Genomic DNA, 16,733 nt, shown 5'->3' with positions numbered 1-16,733 from the left:
GTGCGGGGATCTGGGGGGAATGAAATGCCACGATATACCCTTATTAGCCAGATTTTCTGTAATTTGACTAAATGAAGCTGACTTTAGAAATGTTCTTAGTTCTAGTAATTCTTTATTGGCGCCAACGAAATTTGTAGCATTGTCCGAATAAAGATGGTACACATGACCACGTCTTGATATGAAGCGTTTTAGCGCATTCAAAAAGGTTTGAGTCGTTAAGTCACCAACTAGTTCTAAATGAACGGCTTTAGTTGAAAAACAGACAAAGACGCAAATATATGCCTTCACAGTACGCTTACTGCGACCACGACATTCCTTGATGTAAATAGGCCCGGCATAATCTACGCCACTGGTTGAAAATGGTCTGGTTGGTTCGACACGGGATTTGGGCAAATTACCCATAATAGGATACATGACGCTTGGTTTGACTTTAAAACATTGCAAACACTGGTGCAAAATCTTGCGTACCACACTGCGTGGAGAAATTATCCAAAAATTTTGACGTAACGCGGCTAAAGTTCCCTGAACACCAGCGTGCAGTTGCTCAATGTGCACGTGTTTGACTAACATCTTAATCAAATGGTGATCGTTTGGTAGCACGATGGGATGTTTGACATCTTAAGTTAAGGATGAGTTTTGCAACCTACCTCCCGCGCGAATTATCATTCTTGTCGAGAAAAACATTTAAGCACAGTAAACGTGATTTCTTGTTAATCGGTTTGTTTTGTTTAAGACAAGCTAATTCATCATTGAATGCAATTTCTTGAATTAAACGTATAATGGCCTTCATGGAATCTTTTAATTCTTCACATGTTAAAGAACTAGAGATTTGCCTTTGGTTTGGCTTCCTACAATTGTTGATAAACCGTAATACCCACGACATTACGCGTTCAGTTTTTTTGTAATTTGAAAATTTTGTAAGAATCGGTAGTTGTCTTTCGCGTGAATGAATAGTAGTCAGAGTGACAGTTCGACGTTCTGGAATTTCAATATCCGAAAGATTTACGTTAGATACGGGCCAAGTGTCGTTGTTTTCTGACAGCCAATCAGGACCGTTCCACCACAGTTTATTAGTTTTTAGTTGACCAGGTAAAGCACCTCGGCTTAGTACATCCGCAGGGTTACTTTCGCTTTTGACATGATACCAATCTTTCGCATCCGTTAGCGTTTGAATTTCGGAAACTCGATTTCCTACAAATGTTTGTAAGTTTGAAGATGTAGAGTTTATCCATGCCAGAACGACTGTGATATCTGTCCAGAGAAATTGCTGATCAATTTTGACATTTATCGTTCGTAAAACTGTATTAAATAATCGCGACAAAATTAAGGCGGCACACAACTCCAAGCGTGGTAACGTAACAGCTCGAAGAGGAGCCACACGAGATTTAGCGCAAATTAAATGAACTTGATGATTGCCATTATGATCGGTTGTTCTTAGATAGACAGCAGCGCCATATGCGATTTGTGATGCGTCACAAAACCATGTAGCTGCGCCTGTACGGGGCTTGATTTTATTATGTTTCTGGGAATTTTGATTTCGTTTAAGTGAGAGAGTTCTTGCAAGATCTTAACCCATGCACAATAAATACTTTCAGGTAATAGATCGTCCCATCCAATTTTCAAACTCCAGCATTGTTGAAGGATTATTTTTGCTGTTACAACCACTGGGGCCACAAGACCCAATGGATCGAATACCTGGGCAGTTTTAGACAGGATTTCGCGTTTTGTTAGTCTTTTCGGAATGTCACACTGTTTTACCTGATACCGTAACGAATCGTGATTAGGATTCCAAAAAAGCCCTAACGTTTTAGTGTAAGCATCTTTATCGAATCTGACGTTGAGATTAGGCTCGTGACTATCTGGAATTAATGCAGGATGATTGGCGGCCCATTTACGTAATAAGAAACCACCATGAGCTAAAATTTGAATTATTTGATCTCGTAAAGAGATTAGGTTTTCAAGTGAGTCCCCTCCCGTCAGAAGATCGTCTACATAAAAATCCTGCTGAATTGCGTTTGCGGCTTCCGGGTACCGATTTACGTTTTGAAGAGCTAGTTCTTTAAGACATCTTGTTGCTATAAAACTGGCCGGTTTTGTACCGTAGGTTAGAGTGGTTAATCTATACGTTTTTAGCGTATCTTCGGTGTTCTCGCGCCAAACAATTCGTTGATAGTCAGTGTGATCGGGATGTATTTCTATCATGCGGTACATTTTAGCTATGTCCCCGTTTACGACGTATTTAAAAATTCTGAATCTCAACAAAATTGCAAAAAGCTCTGGCTGGATTGTAGGTCCTGCCATGAGATTGTCATTTAGACTTAATGCATCAGCTGAACGAAATGACGCGTTAAAAACAACTCTTAACTTGGTCGATGTAGAATCCTTGAGTACCGCGTGATGAGGCAAATATGTACAGTTTAGTTTATTTAATTCGCAACCCGGAACTTCCTCCATGTGACCCAAAGAGATGTAATCCCGCATGAATTGCACATAATCTGATTTTAGTGTAGGCCTTTTGTTTAGGTTTCGTTCCAGATTGTTAAAAAACTTTACAGCACTATCGTGGTTTGACTTGAGAATTGGAGGATCATTTTTTAATGGCAGTTTAACAAGAAACTTTCCGTTTGTTTGTCTGCACGTATTTTGAACAAAATGTTGCTCGCACATAATCTCTTCATTTGAAAAGCATTTTTGTTCGGAAGGGTTGCAGCATTGCTTACCGACGTTAGAGAAAGTGAGCAGGTGCTTCAGCTATTGTTATTGTTCATATTTAGTGACCCACCTGCAATGAAACACATAATGGGTATTTTGCAGCATTAGTTTGTTATGGTTCTCAAGTGTTATTTCTTTGCGGTCTTGACATAAAAGGTTCCAAAACAAATCAGCCCCGATAAGTAAGTCTACTGGTGCAGTTTCTAAGAATTTCGGATCGGCTAGCTGTAATTCCTTTGGAATATTTATTGCAGACATATTTATGGTCACCAAGGGAAGATTTTCGGTTATTTTATCCAAAACAAAACAAGTTAAGTTCGCCGAAAACTTATTATACTGAGATTTAATGTTTACCTGAACGGCCTGTTTGATGTTCGTCGAAATTTGACCAATTCCGCCAACGGATATATTTACAGCTTTCTGCTGCAGACGTAATTTTTTGGAAAATAATGACGTAATATAACTGTTCATGGACCCTGCATCCAGTAGAGCTCTACATTTATGTGACTTATTATTACGATCTTCTATGAGAACGATCGCGGTTGATAACAAAATAATTGATGATTGGGACCTCATAGAATGAGCCTTTAAACTTTCTGCCAGTGCTGGTGTTTCATTGGTTTGCGTGATTTGTCTTTCTTTATGAAGCAGAGTATTGTGGCTTTGATTACATTTACGGCATTTGAATTTGGACTGACAGTTGTTAACAAAATGATTGGTTCTTAGACAATTAAGACATAACTCCAGGTTTCGAGCTTGAGCGTTTCTTTCCTCTACATTTAATTTTAGAAATTCATTGCATTGAAAGATTATATGATCGTCATTTTTACAAAATGTACAATGTAGTTTGTTTGTGGCAACATGAGCTGTAGTGCTTCGTTTTTGTGGCATATTGTTTTTTGCATTATTGAGATTCGGGTTGACGTTCGATTTGGGGTGCAATAGATTTAAGGATTCCAACAACTGACATTTCCTTTCTAAAAATTCGATCGTTTGACCGTAAGTTGGAACCTCGTCGGTTAATGTAGCCTGCCATTCTCTTGCAAGATTGTCGTCTAATGTGTCCACAATTATTACGACTAGAAGAGCGTGCCAAGTATCAATCGGTACTTCTAGCTGTCTTAACGCGGCAACATTTGAATTCAACGTATCTAAAAAACACCTAAGTGACGAATGCGAGGCTTTAATTATTTGGGGTGCCTTTGTGATGGCTATTAGGTGATCGTGGACGATCAGCCGTTTGTTGCAGAACCCTTTCTTTAAGATATCCCACGCTACATTATAATTTTCTGATGACACCGTTAATGACTTGACTGCTCGCAAAGCTTCATCAGATAAACATGATCGCAAATATTGGAAACGTTGACAGTTGTTTAGCATGTTGTTTTCGTCTTCAATAATGGATTTAAATGAATTTTGAAATGACAACCATTCCTTATAGCAACCAGTGAAAGATTTTAAATTTAAAGTTGGCAGATTCAGTTTGATTGATTGATCACGATTAGAACAAAGTGAATTAGCGCTGGAACAACTACCGTTACCATTCGTTGTGGCCGCAGTGTGCGGTGGAGGCGTCATTTGTTCAATTTTTGTTTGAATTGATGATAATACATCGAAATATTTTGACTCAATTTTGACGCGGTCCTGAGTCTGCGTTTCAACAGCTGTCGTTGAAGAATCAAGTAATTCAATTTCAGTTTGTACCTCTTCATAATCTTTGAATGTCTGTTCGATTCGTTTTCTAAATTTTAGTGGATTTACATCGTTATCATTTGATTGAAAGTTAGCAACAAAGTTTTAAATACGCGTAATTTTTGTTTTTAATGAGGTTCTTTTCTTTTTTAAAGCCTCTAATTTGGCAATTGATTCGTCTAATAAGGATGTCTCGGGCATAATAATTGATTTGATTTACGTGGTCGAGATGAAAATTTGCGAAATTAGGAACAATAGAAAAAGTCGTACGTAGTAATGTAGTTTGGAAGGGAAATTGAATGGATCGAGAGCCACTAACCTTTGTTGATGTCTTGAGTGATGATCGCTTCGCTGCTACCCAATTCGGTGACTATTCGTGCTGCCCTTTTACCCTTGCTGAAGGTGACGAAATCGTTGCTGCCCTCTGGGTGTCGAAACTGCTTCTTGAATTGTTGATGTATTACACTTGTTATTACACTAGACGACCGTCGTGTGATAAGGATTTAATCATCCGGCTCGAAGGACCAAATTTATATATAATTTATGCATTGGCATGGGGTCGAAATAATAATATAATATGACAGTTTCTCTCATAATCACAGCGACTTTCGTATGTTCAACAGCTTCTGGTTACTGGAGATAATTATATTCTTGTTAAATAAGATTTAGTTTCCAGTGGTGGTTATATTTTACCGTTGATTTTCAGTGCATTAAAATTGTTATTTTCAGAAAGTCTAAAGTAAAAGGGTACAGAAGTCAACAAATCCGTGAATGGATTTTACTGCTGACGGGAAAGTTATTTTTTGTCAAGTATGTTCCAAACACAAAAAATATTTTATCTGACAGAAGACAAAATTTTACTCCAGAAAATTTAGAAAGGTATCTTGTTTGCCATTTTATCAACATTGTATTATAATTGTATTATTTTTTAATTCATATAAGTTTTAAATTAAAAAAGCGTGCCTCTTTTAATTTTTTAAAGCATATTTTGTAATCTCGGAAGCATATCTTGCATGCATATTTCGACTTTTTTAGTGCATATAAATCCGGCCCTTAGTTATCACAGAACAATCAAAACCAAACCATCAATGATAAATAAGAGAAATGAAAAATTATTTTTTTTGTTCGACACTGTCAGAATTTGAGAATTTTCTCCTGTGTGAACGGATTTTTATAAATTTGACAACTTGTCAAAACGAAACGTCAAGCTAATTTTAAAGATTTTTAGCGATTTGGAGCCTTTAAGAGGCTCGTCGAACAAAAAAATGTTGTATTCAACTCGTTCTTGTGTAATTTGGGCTTTTTTTGGCACTCGTGGACCTTTAAAACTCTCGTTTCACTCGAGTTTTCAACTGCTCCACTCATCCCAAAAAAAGCCAAAATTACACACGAACTCGTTAAATAAATAACTATTTTCTTCAAACGTCCGTAAATTATGACATTATCCTGCTGCATTGACAATGCTAAAGTGTCACTTCATTGTCATGGCATCTAACGAGCTGACGAGCAGCAGATAAAGTTATTATCTCCGCTGAGAGCGGCAGATAAAGTTATTATCTCCGCTGAGGGCGTCCGTGAAGTTATTATCTCCGCTGATGAGCGGCAGTAAAGTAAACTAGCTACATCATTTGAAATTCCTACCTGGTTTCTTAACATGTCTTAAATAATTTGTTATGAAGGTTTGAAGAAAAAATAGTATATGTTATTCGGAGCAAAAATGGTTTTATGTGCTTTGGCTGGTTTGTCTGCCTCACTGCGTTCGGCAGCCAATCTACCAGCCGCAGCACATAAAATTGCTAGTAAAAATAACAAATATGCAGTTGGAGATCATGTTCGAATCAGCAAACATAGGGAAGTATTCGACAAGGGATACACCCCGAACAGGTCAAATGAATTTTTTCTCATAAGGAAAGTTAAATTAACCAACCCAACTACTTATCTGCTAAAGGATATGAACGGAAAAGATATTTTAGGTGGATTCTATGAAATGGAGTTGTAAAAAGTGAAGCATCCTGACGTCTATTTAGTCGAAAAAGTTTTGAAGAAGAAAGGAAAGAAGCTCTACGTCAAGTGGTTAGGCTTCGATGAAAGTCACAACACCTGGATCGATGAAAACAATATCACTTAAAACTACTACAATATCTACTATTCACACCATATATTACTACAATAAACTGTACACACACATTCTATAATTCATAATACCGAGCGATCATTTAAAAAATAAATCGAGTTTGCTTTGGAGCCTATGCTATAGCATGGGTTGCCATAGGTAACACGCCGACTCGATTTATTTTTTAATTGATCGCACCGTATTTCGCATACAAATTCTGCTTTAATTTTATCCCACACCAAATCCTTAAGGCGGCCTTACACCAAGGCAACAATTGGCAACATGTTGCCGGCAACATTTTTTAGTAATGACGGGCAACATTATTAAAAAATGTTGCAGGCAACATGTTGCCAATTGTTGCCTTGGTGTAAGGCCGCCTTTACATTTCACCCCGCTTCGACTTTACATCTCAACATGAAATCAAACATCCTGCGCCGCGAACGACCCTTCATTTTACAGACTCGAGAAGTGAGCCAAAAACGGACAACAATTTTTCAGGTCAAAACACAATCCAAACATTGACACAATCGAGTGAGCCAGGATCGGCCACCACTTTTACAGGTCTACACACATTTCAAATTTTCGAGCGCTTTAGTGACCCAGGATCGGCCACCACTTTTACAGGTCTACACACATTTCAAATTTTCGTGCGCTTTAGTGAGCTAGGATCGGCCTCACTTAACTGCTTATACTCAATTTCATATAAATGTGCATCTAAGCAAGCCATGAAAATCTGATTTTCTGTTGGTAGTAAAGCTAAAGCTAGTGACTTTGACTTTCAAAGTTGCTTGCTCTGTGCGAACCCGATTTGACTAATTTTTCAGTTCTTGTCCATTTTAACATTTCTGATTTCAAAAGCAATGTTACGTCTTTTTACTGATTAAATTAAAGTATTTCTTATTTGTTTTTGTCTTTGTATTTTTACCAAGTAAAGATTTATTGGACATGACCTTCATAAATGTGACTTTTGTAATGTAACTAAATTAAAGGTGCTTTTACAAATGCACAGCTCACTTGATGAACATTTATATGAAATCAATTATATACGGAGTGATCAAGAATGACTGAGTCTGTTGGTAACAATGAAATTTTGCAAATTTAAAATTTACCAACGAAGGTTAATTTTTATAATAGTATAAATATAACCTGCATAACCAAGAATGTTTTTAATGTCATCTCAAGTTAAAAAATTCGGTCAGTGCGTGGTCAGTGCCAATTACTAGACAAAAATCACCAGTATTTTCAATTGTTTCATTGCCAACAGACTCAGTCATTGTTGATCACGCTGTATTTGCTTTAACAATATCTGAAATTATATTATCACTTCATCGGCTTAAACCAAAGCATTAAAAAAGGTGTTATCACGAGCTCTATTGAGGAAATAATTTTTTAGTGACGCAATTTGATTGTGTTGCAGTATTTCTAGATTTGAAAAACTCCTACCACCGTTTTCTCGTGGTAAATTAAATCTTTCAATAGCAGATTTAGGGTGATGTTTACTAAATTTGGTAAAAAGAACCCCTGGTTTTAATGTTTATATTCTGTAAATTAGTTTTGGACCATTTTATAACACCAAAAGAATAGGTCAGCAATGGAACAGCATATGTATTAACTGCTTTAATTAAATTATTACCGTTTAATGTTGATTTTAAAAGAGATTTAATTCTTAAATAACATTGCTTTTCTAAATTTTCTTTTATAATTGAGTGTTGAATATGATTTGATTGGTTAATACCTAAATATTTATAAAATTCTCCTTTATTTAAATTTTTAATGATTTCTCCTTCTTGAGTTATACATATATTCTAAATGTTCGTAATGACCGCGACATATTGATTGCATTTTACACTTATCAATACCAAAACTCCTCCCAATATCATTTGAGAAATTTTCAGTTATCGTTAGTAAAAATTTGACTTTAATTTTATTGTATTATTTTTTATTTTGTAATTTGTACTTCCACAATATTTAGGGAGGCCTAGCCTCCCCTGCCTCTATTGAGAAGCCGCCACTGACGGTCAGCAACCTCTCTTAAAACTCGATATCAGCTGACGCAGGTTTTTCTTTAAGAGATAATATCTGTTGTTGCAAGGACTCGACGGTGGTATTTAGTTTTTCAATCGTTTTTGTCAGTTCCGATATCAATTTGCTGCAATCACAATTACCGTTGGTATTCAGCAATCTACAATTTGGACACTTCCAATACAAGCCATCCCTGGACTTAATGACATCATATTGCGCTTTATTCATATTGATGCACTTAATATGGAAGAAAAGATTGCATGAGCAACATTTCAAACCAGGCACTGTTGGAGGTGCAGTACTCTTACAAGTCGCACAAAGGACAGGCATATTAAATTGAGATGACCAAGAACACCACTCAGTCACAAAATAAATCAAAATAAATAAATGTTATGTAAGGTAGGTACCAATTTTTTTCATCCGTCATTTAGGTGGTAGGATACTTTATCAAAAAAAAGAAGAAAAAAGTGAAGATTTTGATTTAAAAAAATTGGTAATGACGTCATTGTACTAAAACAAATGACGTTATTTAAACAAATTCCATATCACAGGATGGCATGTTTCGAAATAAAATCGACCTGTCCGAGCGATTTTCTTAAAAACATCAGATAATGCTATTATGAATTTTGTTCCAAACTTTATGTTCACACTCTACAGGGTGTCTCAGCTCAGCGGATTTTTGTGAAATTTAAAATGCAGATATTTTAGACGGTGAAGAATAAAATCCGATTAATGCAATCACCCAAGTCTTAAAAACGTAATTTTTACATGCCTTTTTAAAATGTTGAATCAATTAAGATTTACATAAAAAATTGATCGTCAATAAAAAATGCTGTAGGGAAAAACTCGTTCTTGAAAGACGTCTGGTTTGCAAGAAAAAAGCAAAAAACTGTGTTAAACGTGGCTACAAATGCAAAAACGTAGACGCATATGAAACAAACGTGCAATTTTGCAGAATTTTGGTCATCCCTTTTCGCAGAAGCGCAGGCGACATATTTGACGTTTATCTTGCTAACCTTACAAACACTTACAATGTTAAAGACAACATTTGGACGTAATTTATTATATTGGATGCTTTAATTCTTCCATAAAAGACTAAAACACGATCGGGATATTTTAGCAAGGTAGTTTAGTTCACGTACGCTTCCTTTGTCTTCAAATAAATTGACGACTCTCTTAACCTTACATTTTGTAAAGCCTACATTTGGATAGTGTTCCACGAGAAAACGAACTGTGTCATTGAAGTTCTTACGATACTCTCCATAGGCAAAATTTTTTTTCTTTTTCAACAATATTGAAATTTCTGCCGCTGTAGTCTATTTTTGGTAGAACCGGACTTGCGGTAATGGTCAGTAAGGTTTCCTGGTTGCCGAAAAGGTTCTTCTAATCCGTTCCCGAGTTGCGGTACGGAGGCACAGGTAAAGGCGTAGGTGATTAAGGGGGAGAACCCAACCAGGTTATAATTAAGAAAGGGTGGACTGAAAAATCTTTTAGTTTTCTTCTTAACCTGAAAGATCACTTATTGTGAATATGGCATTCCAAACGATGTTTAGCGAAAAAGGCAAATTATTGCTTCTGGTTGATAATTTCAAATTTCGAAAATATCGTCTTAACAGATCAAGTTTAGAAATGTGTTGGTGTTGTACACCGAAAACATGGCGTGTAAATTGGACCAGACACAATGTGTTCTCTAGAAAAGAAAGCATAATCATGACCCCGTTTCGCTTCAAGTATTAAATCGTCAAAAAATTAGTAACCAAGTGAAGAGAAAAGCAGGTAGTGATCCATCTGTCAGACCTCGAAAACTTATTCACCATGAGATAAGTGTTCAAAATGTAATGGAAACGCCAACTGTGACTGATATAAAACGGATCAGTAACAATATCGGCAATGCATGATATGATCTCCTGTAAAAGCAATATTAAATTTCTTTGTGAACAAGAATTAATACTAGTGGATGGTACTTTTGATTTTTGTACTAAGCATTTCGTGCAAATGTTTACAAGACACACATACTCGTACAGTGGGGAGCACGGAATTTCGCACACCAATTTGTATGTCATTAAAAAAAAACTATCTAGTCTAAGCTTTATGGTCATTATAATCAATCATGATATATGTGATCATGACTGATGTTTCACCTAAACTGTCACGAAACTGCCGCCAGTATCTCATTTTAATAAAATTATGTCAGTGAAATGTCCAATGTGTGCGAAATTCCGTGCTCGCCACTGTACATTAATACATGAGTGTAATCTATTTTTACTTTTATTGAACAGTTTCTAACAATACAATATTAATTTAAAGGTAATAAGACGAAAAAAACTCATTAAATTAAAATGCACCTCTTCCTTGTGGAATGCAAGTACAGTTAATTTCAAAATTATCGAGTACACCTCAAAAATCAAGAAGTCGATTTATTACAGTGTTTTCCACATGTAAAGATGCCTTTTTGAAATTTGAACGTCATAGGTTAGGTAAGTTTGATAACATAAAATGTCGCTGATATTTTAGAACACCATAATAGTGTGTATTTTATCCTCTGCACGGTGCTCTTAGCGATGTTATAATACGGGCTACCCTCCGGATCGACCACCCTTCTTCTAATTTGGAAAGAATGAGCACTTTCGCGTTTTCAGTTAGATCAGGCATTTTGTTTGTCAAAACTGACATTGATCATTGACAAAAAATGTAAGTGCATTTTACACTGTAGAAAATTAGGTGTACTCTATAATTTTGAAATTAACTGTACATATAGCAATACATTCTTGAAACATCAGTTAACTTATAAAACCACAACCAAAACGTGTAAGTGTATTTGAATAATTGAATTTATTGCTAAATTTGTTCCATCATTTAAATGCATTCCTTACAAATAGGGGTCAATCTTCTATTGTGTACATTTTCTGCAACTTGTTCTGGCTCCTCATCAGTCATTGTTCAGATTCTGAACTCTCATCTTGAATTTCTAACTGATCTTCTACATCAGTTTCGCTATAATCAGCCACTTCTATGTTAAAATCAACTTCCTTCAAAAGAAGCTGGAGTCATCTCTGTTCTTCTTTATAACTGTACTTGGCCATTTTCTAATGAGTCCTTTTAAAAAGTATCGATAATTATATTAATTATGCAAAAAAATAAATTTGAGACTTACTTTTTCACTTACAGCATGTGTTACTTTACAGCTAACATCGGTCCCTGATACGGAAATTGTTTATAACTCGGAAAATGTCACATGTAAGCAAATGCTTTTCTGACACTGTATAGATGCATGTAAGATCAGAAGGTACTCATTATAACTAAACTGGAAGGAAAGGTTCGAATATAATCGAAAAAAATTGGGAGTGGTCAGTCTCCTAGGTTAATTATTGTGGTCATCATCAACAATCATTAAAGTGATTTCTTCACTACCTGAATCAAGTTCCATTCTGTCTGATGGCGGTTCATCTAAATCACTGAAATCATCGGAATCTGAAGATACGCAACTCACATTTATTATAAATGGTGGAATACTGTCAATATCATGTACACCCATATACAGGGTGTTTTCGAAGTTGAGGCGTTCCTTGTAACACGAGGTACTATACATTATTCTTAAGAATTTTAGCCTAAATCTTTTTAGTAAAATGTTTGTATTAATGGACATAATTGATTGTATATTTTTATTGTTTTCTAAAATTTTGAGTCCGGTCCTGTCTATTTCTCTGCTGTACTAGATTAATAACTAACGTGGCCCAGGATGGTGTCTTTTTGGAAATCGCTCTGCGTACTCTCTGGACGTCGCAGTTGCATTCTGATAACGTGATAACTGATAACATTGCCAATATACATTAGCAACATATCTGTGAGCTCATTATTTTTGTAATGATAAAGCCATTCCGACTAATTAGGTGACAACTCTGACAGTATTTTTGATTAACGTACATGCTCATTTGATTTTTTTTTATCAGTTCTAATTTCTAACAAATCAGTGCAAATTTGAGCAGGACCGGTTTCAAAAATTTCAAAAAAATTAACTTATTTTATCTTCATTGCCGTACACATTTTACTAAGGTGATTTTGGCTAAAACTCTTTAGAACAAGATGTTAAAAGGAACGCCTCAACTTCGAAAACACCCTGTACTTGTGCCAATCATTTTTTATTTCTTGCTCAGTGTGTTTAATGAAATTTTGCCACTTTTCCTTTGTACACTGCACAAGAGCCTCTCACGAAACTTCTTTAACTCTACCAGTAGAATCAAGCCGAGATGAAATGTGTTTGTTGTAGTAATTTTTACAATCTGCCCACCCCAGCTCGATTGGATTATATTGGCAATTGTAAGGTGGAAGTCTCAAAACGGTATGTCCTTCTGCTTTCAGAATTTCGTCAATTTCATAAATAATAGAATTATCTGTCAAATAATGCTTCACCAATTGCAAAAGTTGTTTTTTTGAAAAAGAATCCTCAAATGATATGTTTTCATTTCTTAACCAATTTTATAAGTATGTCTTCTTTTCTAGATGATATTGTTGGTGGTTTATTTATTTTCACTGAATGGTAAGGCGCGTTGTCCATAACTATTGCACATTTTATCTTCAGCGAAGATAAAGCAGGAACAAGTTGGTCTTTTACCCATTTTTAAAATAAATCACCCTTCATTGTTTTGTGATAATCCCTGTCATTAACTTTAGTATCCAAAATTATATCACATCTTGGTAAAAATCCCTGATCACATCCAGCACTAAGTATGGTGAATCGTTTTCCTTCAGTTTTAAATTTTGTAGGAACACCTTTTCGATTGCTTTCTAGCAGCCACTGACGAACTTGGCTGCCGTTTTGGTATACCCAAGTTTCATCCAGATAAACATCTATTATTTTCTTTCAAGATTTGTAGATATTTGTGGCAAAAACGGATTCTTAAATTGACAATTCTTTGGGTTTCGATTAATATTTTTCTCCTGTCCACTTTCTTAAATGAGTAGCCAATTGATTTTATTATCTTATATAAGGTTGTTCTGCAGTAGGAGAAATCTAGACACTCTGTTGCATGTTTATGAATGTCTGATATTGTTACATGTTCATTTTTCTTAATTTTGGCGAACGTAAAATCATTTAATTCTTGTTTAAAAGAAAATTCAACGACTACTTTTCTTCCTGACTTTAATGCAGGCTGATATGGTATTCCAGACTTATTTTGTGCTAAAACTTTTTGAACAGTTCGAACACTAACCTAAAAAATTATTATTTAGTACAGGTAACAAATAAATATAAATAATAAATATTAATTTTACCTGGAATATTAAAGCCACTCTATTAATGCTTACTGCTGAATCGTTAGAATTCTTCAGAAGCTCATTGTGGCAACGAAAAATTGCTTCAAATTCTCGTGCAGTTAAATCAACCATTCCTTAGTATGAAATAGTATATTTCAAACCAAGGTAAAAAAGTGGTTTCTTGCAGACCGCAGGCAAAGATTATAAACCGAGTCGTAGACGAGGTTTGTAAGTGCCTAAGATCTGCAAGGACAGTTTCTTAACAAGGTTTGAATACAATTTTTTTCCCTACCGGCACAACTTTGTTGAAAAAAGTCAAAAAAGATGGTTATATTCGTGATTAAAACGAAAATTTTGAGAATTGAATAGTAGGCTGTGTTATTTGTTTAATTAACTTGTCATCGCATTTGAAGATTTGAGGTTTGTTCGAAAATTTGATATAAACAGGGTAAAGTAATCTACCTACCTAGCTTATCTGTTTATTTTCCAGATTATATGATTGACCTACCAACTGACTTCATTGAATTGGCTTTCATTTATCAATAACTTATTTCACTTTTGACACTTTTGACATTTGTATTTTGGTACAGTTTTACCATAAACATTTCATGATTAACTTTCTTACCTTAGCGAGAAAGTTGAATTTTCTCACCTCAAATGAGGTATCCACAGCCTACATTTCTAACCGGTAGGGAGAAAAATACTGTTTTTTTAGTGTATCACGTATGCAATGAAACTCACAAAGAACAACAACTTTCAGATACGATGATAACTACGAAGTCTGATGAAGTTTTGAAAGAACGCTGAACGGTTGGCCGTTGGCGCGTTGGCATTGTTGGCAACCATAACAAAACAAAGCACTAAATGCGGGCCTTTAGCCAGGGTCGCCAAACTAAAATCAGCTTTCCATAGCCGCCTACGACGCACATTTATAATGAATGGAGTATACCTATACACACTTGTTTGAAACTTTAAAAGACGAATGTGTGAAAATGGGATATTGGTTCCAATCCAAATTTGTTGTTGCCGATTTTGGAAAGGCAATTCATATGGCAACGAGAGAAGCATCAGTATCGAGAATAACGTTAATAGGATGGAGATTTCACGTCAAGCTTGGTAAATACAACATGTGATATTAGAATATGTTGCATTAAACACCGTCATTTTATAAATTTATATACAGGGTGATTTACGAGGAATAATGAGCCCGACGGAATAGAAAATGCAACCCGCAATTCATCAGGAGAAAAACCCGGACATTTACCGCTTCGATGTCCGACTTTTTGTTGCAATGTATTGTGGGTTGCATTTTCTATTCCGTCGGGCTCATTATTCCTCGTAAATCACCCTCTATAGTCCATTTTTTTTATTATTGTCCGATGAGCTTAGTCCGAATCAAGAAGTCGACATGACCTATGTCTGCTTTCGACATTTGACAGCAGTGCATGGTGCTACCAATATTTGATAACTATTGCTGTAATGTTGACATTTTTTGTTCCACATTAAAACAAATTAAAGATAAGGTATTAGAAAATTTGGTCAGTTTTGGGCGTGAATGAGTAATTTCTTTCTTTAGTATTAGATTTTTGTTTTTTTCTCTCTTATTTCTTTTTTTGTTAATTTGTTATTATTGTATTTCGACTGAGTTAATTATTTTAGTTTAATAATGTTATCCTGTAATTAGTAGTGTGTACCTACTGTTGGATAATAAATTATTATTATTATTATTATTATTATTGGCAATTATTATTTATCAACTAATAGGTGAAATATATTAAAAGTTGTTGAAAACGACACTAAACAACTAGGTTTGGACTGTCTTTAGTGTCTTTCTTTCTTCTTAGATTTTGTTTCGGCAATGCCACGTAAGGTCAATGCCATTACACCCAAATAAGAAATTTGTTAATGTATTTTACACGGGAACGAGACAATAATGGTCCGCTTCTGCCAGTGAGTGCTGTTCAAGAAAGAGTTGCGTACCTTTTCCTTGGCATCATACGGCGGAAATTTCAAGCAAAATTAAATAAAATTGTCACAAATGTGTTACGACCTAACCTAACAATTTGACGCCGCTAGTGGAATGAATAAACGTACAATTCGCGTCTTGCTCTAATCGCACATGTCAAAGCGAGATGCATAGTGGGACGGACTTAATAAAATACGTACAAAAATCCAATAGCTTGTTTTACATTATGTTGAAAAGAGACAACAATGTAACGGTTGCTCTGCTTATTAATTGATCCATCGGACTATAATTAAAAAATTGACTATATTCTGTTTTATTATGAATTATGATTACCATATTTACCGCAACTCAGGTAAAGGATTAGGCCCAAAGCATCTATACTCCGTACTCTGGTAGATTTCACGTTTTTTGACAGAAGACAGATACAGAAACCGGTTTGGCGGGAATTAATCTGCAGGGATACAATGGTTTTCTACATAACGTGAAACAATTGAGATGGAGAGTTTAGTATTTTTCACTGCTTTATGTTTTGGAACTAGAATTTAAAAACGTGCAATCTATCACCGTACGGAGTATACCTGATTTCTTGTACCCAACTCGGACAGGGGATTAACTGAAACCCTGACCGGTACCGCAACTCAGTGTCAACCCTATTTTTAGAGTATTTTCAGCTATAATATAACAAGTGGTATGATTATTATCGATGATATTATGAGTGAAATTGTGCTGGAGATTTCACGAGTCCGAAGGACGAGTGAAATGTCCTGCTTCAATTTCACGAATTTAATATCATCGATGATTAATCATACCACGTGTTATATTCGATGAGACAATATAATGAATGAAATACAAAATTATTCATTTATTTGTCAAATTGACAAATTTATTTCAATCAAAAATCATAACAACGAAAGTAAATAAGAATAGTTATTTACATTAGAGTACGGGATGTGAATTTTCCGGCACGACAACTGG

At 35.3% G+C, this 16,733-nt stretch overlaps 1 long non-coding RNA gene across 1 annotated transcript; it reads right to left on the bottom strand.

Moving 5' to 3' along the window:
- Positions 1 to 10,903: 10,903 nt before the first annotated feature.
- Positions 10,904 to 14,895, bottom strand: LOC138134135 (uncharacterized). Its single transcript, XR_011160650.1, has 4 exons — positions 14,534 to 14,895; positions 13,811 to 14,035; positions 11,694 to 13,749; positions 10,904 to 11,635 (listed from the first exon to the last, which is right to left on the bottom strand). It is a non-coding gene; the product is annotated as an uncharacterized lncRNA (long non-coding RNA).
- Between the last annotated feature and the right edge of the window lie 1,838 nt (positions 14,896 to 16,733).

This window comes from Tenebrio molitor, chromosome 6, assembly GCF_963966145.1.
Source record: "Tenebrio molitor chromosome 6, icTenMoli1.1, whole genome shotgun sequence".
Classification (NCBI taxonomy): Eukaryota; Metazoa; Arthropoda; class Insecta; order Coleoptera; family Tenebrionidae; genus Tenebrio; species Tenebrio molitor.
This window is presented reverse-complemented; position numbering and strand designations above follow the sequence as displayed.